The sequence below is a fragment of the Coenobita brevimanus genome, chromosome 27 (assembly GCF_032717465.1).
Source record: "Coenobita brevimanus isolate Jiangsu-jjx chromosome 27, ASM3271746v2, whole genome shotgun sequence".
NCBI classification, from domain to species: Eukaryota; Metazoa; Arthropoda; class Malacostraca; order Decapoda; family Coenobitidae; genus Coenobita; species Coenobita brevimanus.
The window spans coordinates 13,983,862-13,998,161 of record NC_136980.1 but is presented as its reverse complement, the minus strand read 5'-3'; the positions used below and the strand labels follow the sequence as shown (position 1 = coordinate 13,998,161).

Here is a 14,300-nt window from a genome sequence, read left to right as displayed (position 1 = left end):
TTTTATATACAATGACGGACATTATCACTCTACGTTTTCATTTTAAAAAATATCAAACTCTCACACAGTACTTTGAGAAGACTGTTGAGTTTCAACGATCACTGGGTTTTGAAGGTCATTGCTCAAAGTCACAGAATTAATCATAATGAGAATCAATGGCTGCCAAAGGTCTATTAGTTGACCTTTGGTGACCTTGGGCTTTACCCCGAGAGCCCATTTTTGAACTCGTCCAAGATTTTGGCCATATCTTGACACCCTGAAAGGTTCATGTTGATAACTCAAGCCGTTCATGAGATATCTTGTTTACCCACTCATAAACAAAGCCAGCCAACCAACCTCACTACTGAAAACATTACCACTCAGCTCGCTTATCACCTGCATCGCGAAGCGAGTGGAGTGGTAATGTTTTCAGCTGTGAGACTGGCTAGCTGGCTTTGTTTGTGTGTTTTGCATCTTGAATTTGAGCCAAATTAAAAATGGAGGTGTAAAATTATGTGCCAAGGAAAAACATTTTGTCCACGCGGGTGGTGAGATCATTGTGAGATGGCTTCTAGTTATATCTGCAGTTATACAAGCATCCATATACATGGTATCACTACCCTGCACACAAGCTCCATGGGACCACCTGGTACTGCAGGACCAGATGTAGTGCCATAATTTTAAGCATAGTTTAAGTTAGTATTGTAAGTGTAATTTTAAGCTTAGGTATTGAAATATGATTTCGTGCAGTTCATATAATTTAGCCGTTAAGTCCTAAATTTAAGTTTAGTCTTAGTTGATATTCGTAATGCGAGCATGATTCTGTTATTGATAGTACTAAGTCAAGTATTGGTGTGAATATGATTAACTTTTATTACATATGAACCAGCCGTTACTGACAAAGGCCTGTAACTGCGAAAATTTTAGTAGGGGTTAATAATCGCGGATGTCTCACTTCATACTCTGATCTAGAGATTTATATGCTGAAGTTAATAGTATTCGCCTTTTGAACTATGCAGTGGACAATTGAGAGTTATCTGAGATATTATTGTTGATGATAGTCATTTGTGAAGCACGAAATTCATATTATTGTCGTTGTGTTGTCAGTCACATAGGCACATGAAACTGGCATGGAAATAAGTTGTTTGGATTTCTAATTGATTTGGTTTCGTTATAATTAAAGTGATGGTCTTTGAGAGAGGAAAAGTCAGTGAATGTACAGCGAGGTTGGATGGTGAGGAATTGGAAAATGTGAGTACGTTTAAGTATTTGGGTAGTGTGATGAGTAAGGATGGAGGTTTGGAGGGTGAAGAGCTTGAAAGGGTACAGCAGGGAAGAAAGGTTGCTGGTTCTTTGAAAGCAGTGATAAGACACAGGGAAGTGAGCATGGAAGTGAAAAAGTTACTACATGATAGTATTGTGATACCAACTCCAACGTATGGAAGTGAAGCTTGGACGTTGTTGGAAGGACACAAGTCAAGAGTGAGAGCAGTGGAAATGAGTTATTTAAGAGGAGCCTGTGGAGTGACATGGAGAGACAGGCTGACAAATGAGGATATAAAGGACCGTTGTGGTGTGGATATGGATGTGATAGGAAGCGTTATGAGGAACACACCGAGGTGGTTTGGCCATGTGGAGAGGATGGAGGGTGAAAGACTGACGAAGAGAGTGTATGTGAGTGAGGTGGAGGGGGGAAGAGGGAGGGGGAGGCCGAAGATGAGATGGAGGGATGGGGTGGAGAGGTATATGAGAGAGGGGGGTGTGACTTAGGAGCAGGGCAGTGAAATGCCGGGGGACAGGGCGACGTAGAGGCGATTTGTTTGTGGCCACCCCAAACGGGTTTGAAACGTCTGGCAATAGATATATAGATAATTAAAGTTCCTGAACGCCTATTACAAAAAAAAAAAATAAACATCCTAAGTCATTTTTCCTATATATGTCGCGTGCAAACGTATTCTTCTGCAAAGCGTAGTAGAAGCAATAATGTTACAAAGTAATCAGTTAAAGTTTTAGCTGATTTCTGAATACTGTAATGGACGAGTATAAAAAGGTAGAGAGTGATGCTAAACAATGAGATCGCTGTTCCTTTCACCATCGTTCACTGGTTAGTGCTCGAACTCTCATACCCGCCCTCCCAACCCTTTCTCACCATGTAATGAGTGCCCTCATATACATTAGTGAGTTAAATTGGTGATATTTCCTCTGGTCCTACTTGTACAGAATAATGAGATCGCCGTTCCTCTCTCCATCATTCACAGATCATGTGTTCAAGCCACTGCCTAACCTTTAACACTAATTCACACACCCTCCCCTTTTTCTTAGTTCATGCAATCAAAGTGCTTATCGGCTGGTCCATTTGATTACGGTCCTTTTGATTACTGTCCATGTAATTACTGTATCTAGTCTGTATATGATTCTTGAGTTATTGTACAAGTTTAGTCTTAAGAGAATATCTTTGGTGGTAGATTTTAGGTTTCTTCCCGAAGAGTCCAACTGAGACCACAGGATTAATATATCCAGGTGTATCAGTATTCTTTGAGTATTAATTTCAAGTTGTAAAAATTCATAATTCTGTACGTACATATTCTAATTATCTTTTGATTGCTTTGTTTCATTCACAGTTCGAAGTGTAATCTGTCTTTCTGTTCTTAACCCGTGGCGTCCCGTCGATGTTATTTAATGTCCACACGTTTTGTCACTGCCAATCCCGTCGACGTACATAAACGCGAATCCATTGCAAGGTCCCTAATTTGCACAATTTTCAATTTTGCAAGTGATTTTTGGTACGTATAGACGTGACACCTTCCTCTACAAGATGCCAGGCAGGGACAATGCCTTACCCAGCATGACCTCCTCCCCCCCCCTGCATGCCATTGTCTCAGCAATTCACCTGTTATCAGTGACCTGGCCAGTAAAGCCATGTCATGCCTCGGTACGAAATTCAGGGCCAGAGTGATTTCCCAATCAATGACAATGTGGAGGACAAACTTTACATAGCATTAGAGGAGGAAACAGTCAGAAATGATGATCAGGTAATGTGGCAAAAAAAGGTCAGATATGGTGATGAGTTAGTGAGTGAAACAATGCTTATAATGCCTATATTACTGCTTGAAAACCAATATACTCTCGTACTACATATAAATTCGTACCAAGTAAATAAATAGATACCGTTTATGAGTTGTGTGAAATAGTTATCCTCCGATAGAACTCGTTTTCTTTGGTGCCAGCCTGTTAGAAAACCCAGCAAGTTAAGGAGGTACTCCTACCTGTATCGAGTATTTTAAACCTCAGGTGAGCAATTTCTCTATGAATTTTCTATGTTTCTCACCAAAAGCAGAGGTTTGAGCCAAAAAAAAAAAAAAAAAATCAAAAAATGGTCGGGATTGGGGGGAGTCAGTGGTGGAAAAGTGGTCGGGATGGGGCAGGTTAAAGCTTAGTAAATCTTAGGTTAAGTTATTTTGGGTTTAAATTTTGCTCTCCTCTAAGGAGTGACACAGACGAGATTGAGTGGCCTGCAAAGGGTGCTTCTATCTAAACTGCTCACGTACTCTCAGAAAATATCACGCTACCCCGTTTCCCATAATCTCAAAAATTCTCAAATATTATCAGGCTGCCCTATTTCCCCATGATCTCTAAAATTCTGATCGTTACACTGGTGACTAATTGTCATCATTACACTGGTGGCTCTAAATTTCCTTCATTACACTAGTGGCAGCAGTGGGATAAGATATTGTTGTGGGAAAAGATACTGTTGATGGATAGATATTGTTACAGGTAACAAATGAATCGAGATAGAATCCCACAATAACAGTACACTGGAGGCCCACTTAATCTCGCGATATTTCTAGAATTAGTAATCTTTAATGCTCATGAGGGATGAGCGAAATTATTCTTCAGCAATAATAGAATGAATACCGAGATGGAAACACAACTTATGTATTTCGTGGTTTGGTCTGGTGAGAGGAGGAATAAGGTGGAAGATGAATTGTTGACGGAAATTAGGGGTCACATGTCAAGAAGAACGAGTGAATCTCAGTGGACCATTATAGCAAATTCCTTAGGTTCTTCCCCCTCAAAACAAAACAATCCACACACATCACGCCATCGTGTAGTGGAAGTGTTGATGGACAGAGGTGTGTATGTGGTAGAGGATGTGTTCACGGGGAAGAGGATACAGGAGGCCGCAGGAGAGGTGAATCCCTGTTGCGGAGAAGAGTGGCTCTTGGAACCCCTGGAGGGGGCCTTTGAACCTGATCCGGTGAATGAATAGTTGCCACCCCGAGAGACGTCCTCCCCGGAGACTTAGAAGAGTGTTGAATGTTTAAGCTGGTATTTGCAGTATTAAGTAAAGAGATGGTTAGGGAAATGTGAGTGGGTCAGACTGTCTGACTATTGACTGTGCAGTTTAGAGTTCAAGTGAAGTTTCATCTATCAAGAGTTCAAAGAGTTTCATCTTTTGTCTAGAGTTCATAGGAGTTTGGGTTATGGGCACAGCCCAGTTCATTGGGAATATTAGGTTGCCTTAATTCGAGGGAAAACCTAGGAACCCCCTCAACATACAGTCAACACGGTCCAGGGTGGAACAGTGACTTCAGGACCTGACAGGTGCTCGTCGGTTACTAGGTGGAGAGCTGGAAGCATAAGAATGAATGGATGCAAGTGTGTATATAATTAGTTTGTAGATTGTATGTATGGGAAGCGCCCCTGGGACAATCCTGGCAGCAAGAGTATGGGTCAATCCGGGTGAGACAACCATGTTGCCGCCCAGGAAGGAGGTTGGCTGGGGCACATCCCTACTGAGTTTTGGGAGTTTACAGTGACAGAGAGGCGACCCCCTGGGGTACACAATTTGACTTGTGGACCGACAAGTGCCACTTATTGGAGGAAGGGTCAGGGAAATCTTTATCTCATTCTAGAGTTCCAAAAGGTAAAAGACATAAGTTCATAGAGAGGTTCACAGTCAAAATTTGGTAAGTCTTTTCCATCTGCACACACGTCCCTAGGAAATGTAGATGAATGAATCAAACGTTGACTTCCGATGTTAATTTTTTTTTTTCCGGAGGAAGGACCCGTGTAGTGCCATATTTTAAAGTATAGTATAAGTTGGTATTGTAAGTGTAATTTTAAACTTAGGTATTGATATATAGTTCGTACAGTTCATGATTTAGCCGTTAAGTCCTAAATTTAAGTTTAATCTTTGTTGATATTTGTAATGCGAGCATGATTCTGTTATTGATAGTACTAAGTCAAGTATTGGTATGAATATGATTAACTTTTATCACATATGAACCAGCCGTTCTTGACAAAGGCATGTAACCGCGGAAATTTTAGCAGGGATTAATAATCGTGAATGTCTTCCTTCATATACTGATCTAGAGATTTACATGCCGAAGTTAATTGTATTCCCTCTTTGAACTATGCAGTGGAGAATTGAGAGTTTTTTTTTTTATATAATTATGACTGTTGATGGCAGTCATTTGTGAAGAGCGAAATTCATGTTATTGTCAACGTGTTGTCAGTCATGTAGACACATGAAACCGGCATGGAAATAAACTGTTTGGATTCCTAACTGATTTGGTTTCGTTATAATTAAAGTTCCTGTACGCCTATTACAAAAAAATTGTAAACATCCCAAGTCATTTTTCCTATATATGTCGAGTGCAAACGTATTCTTCGTATTCTTCTGGAGAGCATAGTAGAAGCAATAATGTTACAAAGCAAGCAGTTAAAGTTTTAGCCGATTTCTGAATACTGTAATGGATGAGTATAAAAAGGTTGGGGGGGATACTAAACAATGAGATCGCCATTCCTCTCTCCATCATTCATAGGTTAATGCTCGAACTCTCATACCCGACCCCCCACCTTTCTCCCTCGTGTAATGAATGTCCTCATCTATGTTAGTGAGTTAAATTGGTGATATTTCCTCTGATCCTACTTGTACAGAATAATGAGATCGCCGTTCCTCTCTCCATCATTCACAGATCATGTGTTCAAGCCAGTGCCTAACCTCTAACACTAAATCACACCCTCCCCTTTTTCTTAGTTCATGCAATCAAAGTGCTTATCGGCTGATCCATTTGATTACGGTCCTTTTGATTACTGTCCATGTAATTACTGTATCTAGTCTGTATATGATTCTTGAGTTATTGTACAAGTTTAGTCTTAAGAGAATATCTTTGGTGGTAGATTTTAGGTTTCTTCCCGAAGAGTCCAACTGAGACCACGGGATTAATATATCCAGGTGTATCAGAATTCTTTGAGTATTAATTTCAAGTTGTAAAGATTTATAATTCTGTAGTTACATATTCTAATTATCTTTTGTCTGCTTTGTTTCATTCACAGTTCGAAGTGTAATCTGTCTTTCTGTTCGTAAAGCTTAGTAAATCTTAGGTTAAGTTATTTTGGGTTTAAATTTTGCTCTCCTCTCATGAGTGACACAGACGAGATTGAGTGGCCTGCAAAGGGTACTAATATCTAAACTGATCACGTACTCTCAGATAAAATCACGCTACCCCATTTCCCATAATCCCTAAAATTCTCAACATCATGCTCCCCTCTCTCCCCATGGCCATATCTTGACACCCTGAAAGGTTCATGTTGATAGCTCAAGCCGTTCATGAGATATCTTGTTTACCCACTCATAAACAAAGCCAGCCAACCAACCTCACTACTGAAAACATTACCACTCAGCTCACTTATCACCTGCATCGCGAAGCGAGTGGAGTGGTAATGTTTTCAGCTGTGAGACTGGCTAGCTGGCTTTGTTTGTGTGTTTTGCATCTTGAATTTGAGCCAAATTAAAAATGGAGGTGTAAAATTATGTGCCAAGGAAAAACATTTTGTCCACGCGGGTGGTGAGATCATTGTGAGATGGCTTCTAGTTATATCTGCAGTTATACAAGCATCCATATACATGGTATCACTACCCTGCATACAAGCTCCATGGGACCACCTGGTACTGCAGGACCAGATGTAGTGCCATAATTTTAAGCATAGTTTATGTTAGTATTGTAAGTGTAATTTTAAGCTTAGGTATTGATATATGATTCGTGCAGTTCATAATTTAGCCGTTAAGTCCTAAATTTAAGTTTAGTCTTAGTTGATATTCGTAATGCGAGCATGATTCTGTTATTGATAGTACTAAGTCAAGTATTGGTGTGAATATGATTAACTTTTATTACATATGAACCAGCCGTTACTGACAAAGGCCTGTAACTGCGAAAATTTTAGTAGGGGTTAATAATCGCGGATGTCTCACTTCATACTCTGATCTAGAGATTTACATGCTGAAGTTAATAGTATTCGCCTTTTGAACTATGCAGTGGACAATTGAGAGTTATCTGAGATATTATTGTTGATGATAGTCATTTGTGAAGCACGAAATTCATATTATTGTCGTTGTGTTGTCAGTCACATAGGCACATGAAACTGGCATGGAAATAAGTTGTTTGGATTTCTAATTGATTTGGTTTCGTTATAATTAAAGTGATGGTCTTTGAGAGAGGTGAAGTCAGTGAATGTACAGCGAGGTTGGATGGTGAGGAATTGGAAAATGTGAGTACGTTTAAGTACTTGGGTAGTGTGATGAGTAAGGATGGAGGTTTGGAGGGTGAAGAGCTTGAAAGGGTACAGCAGGGAAGAAAGGTTGCTGGTTCTTTGAAAGCAGTGATAAGACACAGGGAAGTGAGCATGGAAGTGAAAAAGTTACTACATGATAGTATTGTGATACCGACTCCAACGTATGGAAGTGAAGCTTGGACGTTGTTGGAAGGACACAAGTCAAGGGTGAGAGCAGTGGAAATGAGTTATTTAAGAGGAGCCTGTGGAGTCACATGGAGAGACAGGCTGACAAATGAGGATATAAAGGACCGTTGTGGTGTGGATATGGATGTGATAGGAAGCGTTATGAGGAACACACTGATGTGGTTTGGCCATGTGGAGAGGATGGAGGGTGAAAGACTGACGAAGAGAGTGTATGTGAGTGAGGTGGAGGGGGGAAGAGGGAGGGGGAGGCCGAAGATGAGATGGAGGGATGGGGTGGAGAGGTATATGAGAGAGGGGGGTGTGAGTTAGGAGCAGGGCAGTGAAATGGTGGGGGACAGGGCGACGTAGAGGCGATTTGTTTGTGGCCATCCCAAACGGGTTTGAAACGTCTGGCAATAGATAGATAGATAATTAAAGTTCTTGTACGCCTATTACAAAAAAAAAAATAAACATCCTAAGTCATTTTTCCTTTATATGTCGCGTGCAAACGTATTCCTCTGCAAAGCGTAGTAGAAGCAATAATGTTACAAAGTAATCAGTTAAAGTTTTAGCTGACTTCTGAATACTGTAATGGATGAGTATAAAAAGGTAGAGAGTGATGCTAAACAATGAGATCGCTGTTCCTTTCACCATCGTTCACTGGTTAGTGCTCGAACTCTCATACCCGGCCTCCCAACCCTTTCTCCCCATGTAATGAGTGCCCTCATATACATTAGTGAGTTAAATTGGTGATATTTCCTCTGGTCCTACTTGTACAGAATAATGAGATCGCTGTTCCTCTCTCCATCATTCACAGATCATGTGTTCAAGCCACTGCCTAACCTTTAACACTAATTCACACACCCTCCCCTTTTTCTTAGTTCATGCAATCAAAGTGCTTATCGGCTGGTCCATTTGATTACGGTCCTTTTGATTACTGTCCATGAAATTACTGTATCTAGTCTGTATATGATTCTTGAGTTATTGTACAAGTTTAGTCTTAAGAGAATATCTTTGGTGGTAGATTTTAGGTTTCTTCCCGAAGAGTCCAACTGAGACCACAGGATTAATATATCCAGGTGTATCAGTATTCTTTGAGTATTAATTTCAAGTTGTAAAAATTCATAATTCTGTACGTACATATTCTAATTATCTTTTGTTTGCTTTGTTTCATTCACAGTTCGAAGTGTAATCTGTCTTTCTGTTCTTAACCCGTGGCATCCCGTCGATGTTATTTAATGTCCACACGTTTTGTCACTGCCAATCCCGTCGACGTACATAAACGCGAATCCATTGCAAGGTCCCTAATTTGCACAATTTTCAATTTTGCAAGTGATTTTTGGTACGTATAGACGTGACACCTTCCTCTACAAGATGCCAGGCAGGGACAATGCCTTACCCAGCATGACCTCCTCCCCCCCCCCTGCATGCCATTGTCTCAGCAATTCACCTGTTATCAGTGACCTGGCCAGTAAAGCCATGTCATGCCTCGGTACGAAATTCAGGGCCAGAGTGATTTCCCAATCAGTGACAATGTGGAGGACAAACTTTACATAGCATTAGAGGAAGAAACAGTCAGAAATGATGATCAGGTAATGTGGCAAAAAAAGGTCAGGTATGGTGATGAGTTAGTGAGTGAAACAATGCTTATAATGCCTATATTACTGCTTGAAAACCAATATACTCTCGTACTACATATAAATTCGTACCAAGTAAATAAATAGATACCGTTTATGAGTTGTGTGAAATAGTTATCCTCCGATAGAACTCGTTTTCTTTGGTGCTAGCCTGTTAGAAAACCCAGCAAGGTAAGGAGGTACTCCTACCTGTATCGAGTATTTTAAACCTCAGGTGAGCAATTTCTCTATGAATTTTCTATGTTTCTCACCAAAAGCAGAGGTTTGAGCAAAAAAAAAAAAAAAAAATCAAAAAATGGTCGGGATTGGGGGGAGTCAGTGGTGGAAAAGTGGTCGGGATGGGGCAGGTTAAAGCTTAGTAAATCTTAATTTAAGTTATTTTGGGTTTAAGTTTTGCTCTCCTCTAAGGAGTGACACAGACCAGATTGAGTGGCCTGCAAAGGGTGCTACTATCTAAACTGCTCACGTACTCTCAGAAAATATCACGCTACCCTGTTTCCCATAATCTCAAAAATTCTCAAATATTATCAGGCTGCCCTATTTCCCCATGATCTCTAAAATTCTGATCGTTACACTGGTGACTAATTGTCATCATTACACTGGTGGCTCTAAATTTCCTTCATTACACTAGTGGCAGCAGTGGGATAAGATATTGTTGTGGGAAAAGATACTGTTGATGGATAGATATTGTTACAGGTAACAAATGAATCAAGATAGAATCCCACAATAACAGTACACTGGAGGCCCACTTAATCTCGCGATATTTCTAGAATTAGTAATCTTTAATGCTCATGAGGGATGAGCGAAATTATTCTTCAGCAATAATAGAATGAATACCGAGATGGAAACACAACTTATGTATTTCGTGGTTTGGTCTGGTGAGAGGAGGAATAAGGTGGAAGATGAATTGTTGACGGAAATTAGGGGTCACATGTCAAGAAGAACGAGTGTATCTCAGTGGACCATTATAGCAAATTCCTTAGGTTCTTCCCCCTCAAAACAAAACAATCCACACACATCACGCCATCGTGTAGTGGAAGTGTTGATGGACAGAGGTGTGTATGTGGTAGAGGATGTGTTCATGGGGAAGAGGATACAGGAGGCCGCAGGAGAGGTGAATCCCTGTTGCGGAGAAGAGTGGCTCTTGGAACCCCTGGAGGGGGCCTTTGAACCTGATCCGGTGAATAAATAGTTGCCACCCCGAGAGACGTCCTCCCCGGAGACTTAGAAGAGTGTTGAATGTTTAAGCTGGTATTTGCAGTATTAAGTAAAGAGATGGTTAGGGAAATGTGAGTGGGTCAGACTGTCTGACTATTGACTGTGCAGTTTAGAGTTCAAGTGAAGTTTCATCTATCAAGAGTTCAAAGAGTTTCATCTTGTGTCTAGAGTTCATAGGAGTTTGGGTTATGGGCACAGCCCAGTTCATTGGGAATATTAGGTTGCCTTAATTCGAGGGAAAACCTAGGAACCCCCTCAACATACAGTCAACACGGTCTAGGGTGGAACAGTGACTTCAGGACCTGACAGATGCTCGTCGGTTACTAGGTGGAGAGCTGGAAGCATAAGAATGAATGGATGCAAGTGTGTATATAATTAGTTTGTAGATTGTATGTATGGGAAGCGCCACTGGGACAATCCTGGCAGCAAGAGTTTGGGTCAATCCGGGTGAGACAACCATGTTGCCGCCCAGGAAGGAGGTTGGCTGGGGCACATCCCTACTGAGTTTTGGGAGTTTACAGTGACAGAGAGGCGACCCCCTGGGGTACACAATTTGACTTGTGGACCGACAAGTGCCACTTATTGGAGGAAGAGTCAGGGAAATCTTTATCTCATTCTAGAGTTCCAAAAGGTAAAAGACATAAGTTCATAGAGAGGTTCATAGTCAAAATTTGGTAAGTCTTTTCCATCTGCACACACGTCCCTAGGAAATGTAGATGAATGAATCAAACGTTGACTTCCGATGTTAATTTTTTTTTTTCCGGAGGAAGGACCCGTGTAGTGCCATATTTTAAAGTATAGTATAAGTTGGTATTGTAAGTGTAATTTTAAACTTAGGTATTGATATATAGTTCGTACAGTTCATGATTTAGCCGTTAAGTCCTAAATTTAAGTTTAATCTTTGTTGATATTTGTAATGCGAGCATGATTCTGTTATTGATAGTACTAAGTCAAGTATTGGTATGAATATGATTAACTTTTATCACATATGAACCAGCCGTTCTTGACAAAGGCATGTAACCGCGGAAATTTTAGCAGGGATTAATAATCGTGAATGTCTTCCTTCATATACTGATCTAGAGATTTACATGCCAAAGTTAATTGTATTCCCTCTTTGAACTATGCAGTGGAGAATTGAGTTTATTTTTTTTAATGTAATTATGACTGTTGATGGCAGTCATTTGTGAAGAGCGAAATTCATGTTATTGTCAACGTGTTGTCAGTCATGTAGACACATGAAACCGGCATGGAAATAAACTGTTTGGATTCCTAACTGATTTGGTTTCGTTATAATTAAAGTTCCTGTACGCCTATTACAAAAAAATTGTAAACATCCCAAGTCATTTTTCCTATATATGTCGAGTGCAAACGTATTCTTCGTATTCTTCTGGAGAGCATAGTAGAAGCAATAATGTTACAAAGCAATCAGTTAAAGTTTTAGCCGATTTCTGAATACTGTAATGGATGAGTATAAAAAGGTTGGGGGGGATGCTAAACAATGAGATCGCCATTCCTCTCTCCATCATTCATAGGTTAATGCTCGAACTCTCATACCCGACCCCCCACCTTTCTCCCTCGTGTAATGAATGTCCTCATCTATGTTAGTGAGTTAAATTGGTGATATTTCCTCTGATCCTACTTGTACAGAATAATGAGATCGCCGTTCCTCTCTCCATCATTCACAGATCATGTGTTCAAGCCACTGCCTAACCTCTAACACTAAATCACACCCTCCCCTTTTTCTTAGTTCATGCAATCAAAGTGCTTATCGGCTGATCCATTTGATTACGGTCCTTTTGATTACTGTCCATGTAATTACTGTATCTAGTCTGTATATGATTCTTGAGTTATTGTACAAGTTTAGTCTTAAGAGAATATCTTTGGTGGTAGATTTTAGGTTTCTTCCCGAAGAGTCCAACTGAGACCACGGGATTAATATATCCAGGTGTATCAGAATTCTTTGAGTATTAATTTCAAGTTGTAAAGATTTATAATTCTGTAGTTACATATTCTAATTATCTTTTGTCTGTTTTGTTTCATTCAAAGTTCGAAGTGTGATCTGTCTTTCTGTTCGTAAAGCTTAGTAAATCTTAGGTTAAGTTATTTTGGGTTTAAATTTTGCTCTCCTCTCAGGAGTGACACAGACGAGATTGAGTGGCCTGCAAAGGGTACTAATATCTAAACTGATCACGTACTCTCAGATAAAATCACGCTACCCCATTTCCCATAATCCCTAAAATTCTCAACATCATGCTCCCCTCTCTCCCCATGGCCATATCTTGACACCCTGAAAGGTTCATGTTGATAGCTCAAGCCGTTCATGAGATATCTTGTTTACCCATTCATAAACAAAGCCAGCCAACCAACCTCACTACTGAAAACATTACCACTCAGCTCGCTTATCACCTGCATCGCGAAGCGAGTGGAGTGGTAATGTTTTCAGCTGTGAGACTGGCTAGCTGGCTTTGTTTGTGTGTCTTGCATCTTGAATTTGAGCTAAATTAAAAATGGAGGTGTAAAATTATGTGCCAAGGAAAAACATTTTGTCCACGCGGGTGGTGAGATCATTGTGAGATGGCTTCTAGTTATATGTGCAGTTATACAAGCATCCATATACATGATATCACTACCCTGCATACAAGCTCCATGGGACCACCTGGTACTGCAGGACCAGATGTAGTGCCATAATTTTAAGCATAGTTTAAGTTAGTATTGTAAGTGTAATTTTAAGCTTAGGTATTGATATATGATTCGTGCAGTTCATAATTTAGCCGTTAAGTCCTAAATTTAAGTTTAGTCTTAGTTGATATTCGTAATGCGAGCATGATTCTGTTATTGATAGTACTAAGTCAAGTATTGGTGTGAATATGATTAACTTTTATTACATATGAACCAGCCGTTACTGACAAAGGCCTGTAACTGCGAAAATTTTAGTAGGGGTTAATAATCGCGGATGTCTCACTTCATACTCTGATCTAGAGATTTACATGCTGAAGTTAATAGTATTCGCCTTTTGAACTATGCAGTGGAGAATTGAGAGTTATCTGAGATATTATTGTTGATGATAGTCATTTGTGAAGCACGAAATTCATATTATTGTCGTTGTGTTGTCAGTCACATAGGCACATGAAACTGGCATGGAAATAAGTTGTTTGGATTTCTAATTGATTTGGTTTCGTTATAATTAAAGTGATGGTCTTTGAGAGAGGTGAAGTCAGTGAATGTACAGCGAGGTTGGATGGTGAGGAATTGGAAAATGTGAGTACGTTTAAGTACTTGGGTAGTGTGATGAGTAAGGATGGAGGTTTGGAGGGTGAAGAGCTTGAAAGGGTACAGCAGGGAAGAAAGGTTGCTGGTTCTTTGAAAGCAGTGATAAGACACAGGGAAGTGAGCATGGAAGTGAAAAAGTTACTACATGATAGTATTGTGATACCGACTCCAACGTATGGAAGTGAAGCTTGGACGTTGTTGGAAGGACACAAGTCAAGGGTGAGAGCAGTGGAAATGAGTTATTTAAGAGGAGCCTGTGGAGTCACATGGAGAGACAGGCTGACAAATGAGGATATAAAGGACCGTTGTGGTGTGGATATGGATGTGATAGGAAGTGTTATGAGGAACACACTGAGGTGGTTTGGCCATGTGGAGAGGATGGAGGGTGAAAGACTGACGAAGAGAGTGTATGTGAGTGAGGTGGAGGGGGGAAGAGGGAGGGGGAGGCCGAAG

At 40.3% G+C, this 14,300-nt stretch overlaps 1 protein-coding gene across 1 annotated transcript in view; it reads right to left on the bottom strand.

Annotated features, from left to right (window-relative positions):
* The window catches only part of LOC145394456 ((3R)-3-hydroxyacyl-CoA dehydrogenase-like), a 145,224-nt gene that overhangs the window by 53,415 nt on the left and 77,509 nt on the right, over nucleotides 1–14,300 (bottom strand). The gene's annotated exons all lie outside the window — the stretch shown is intronic.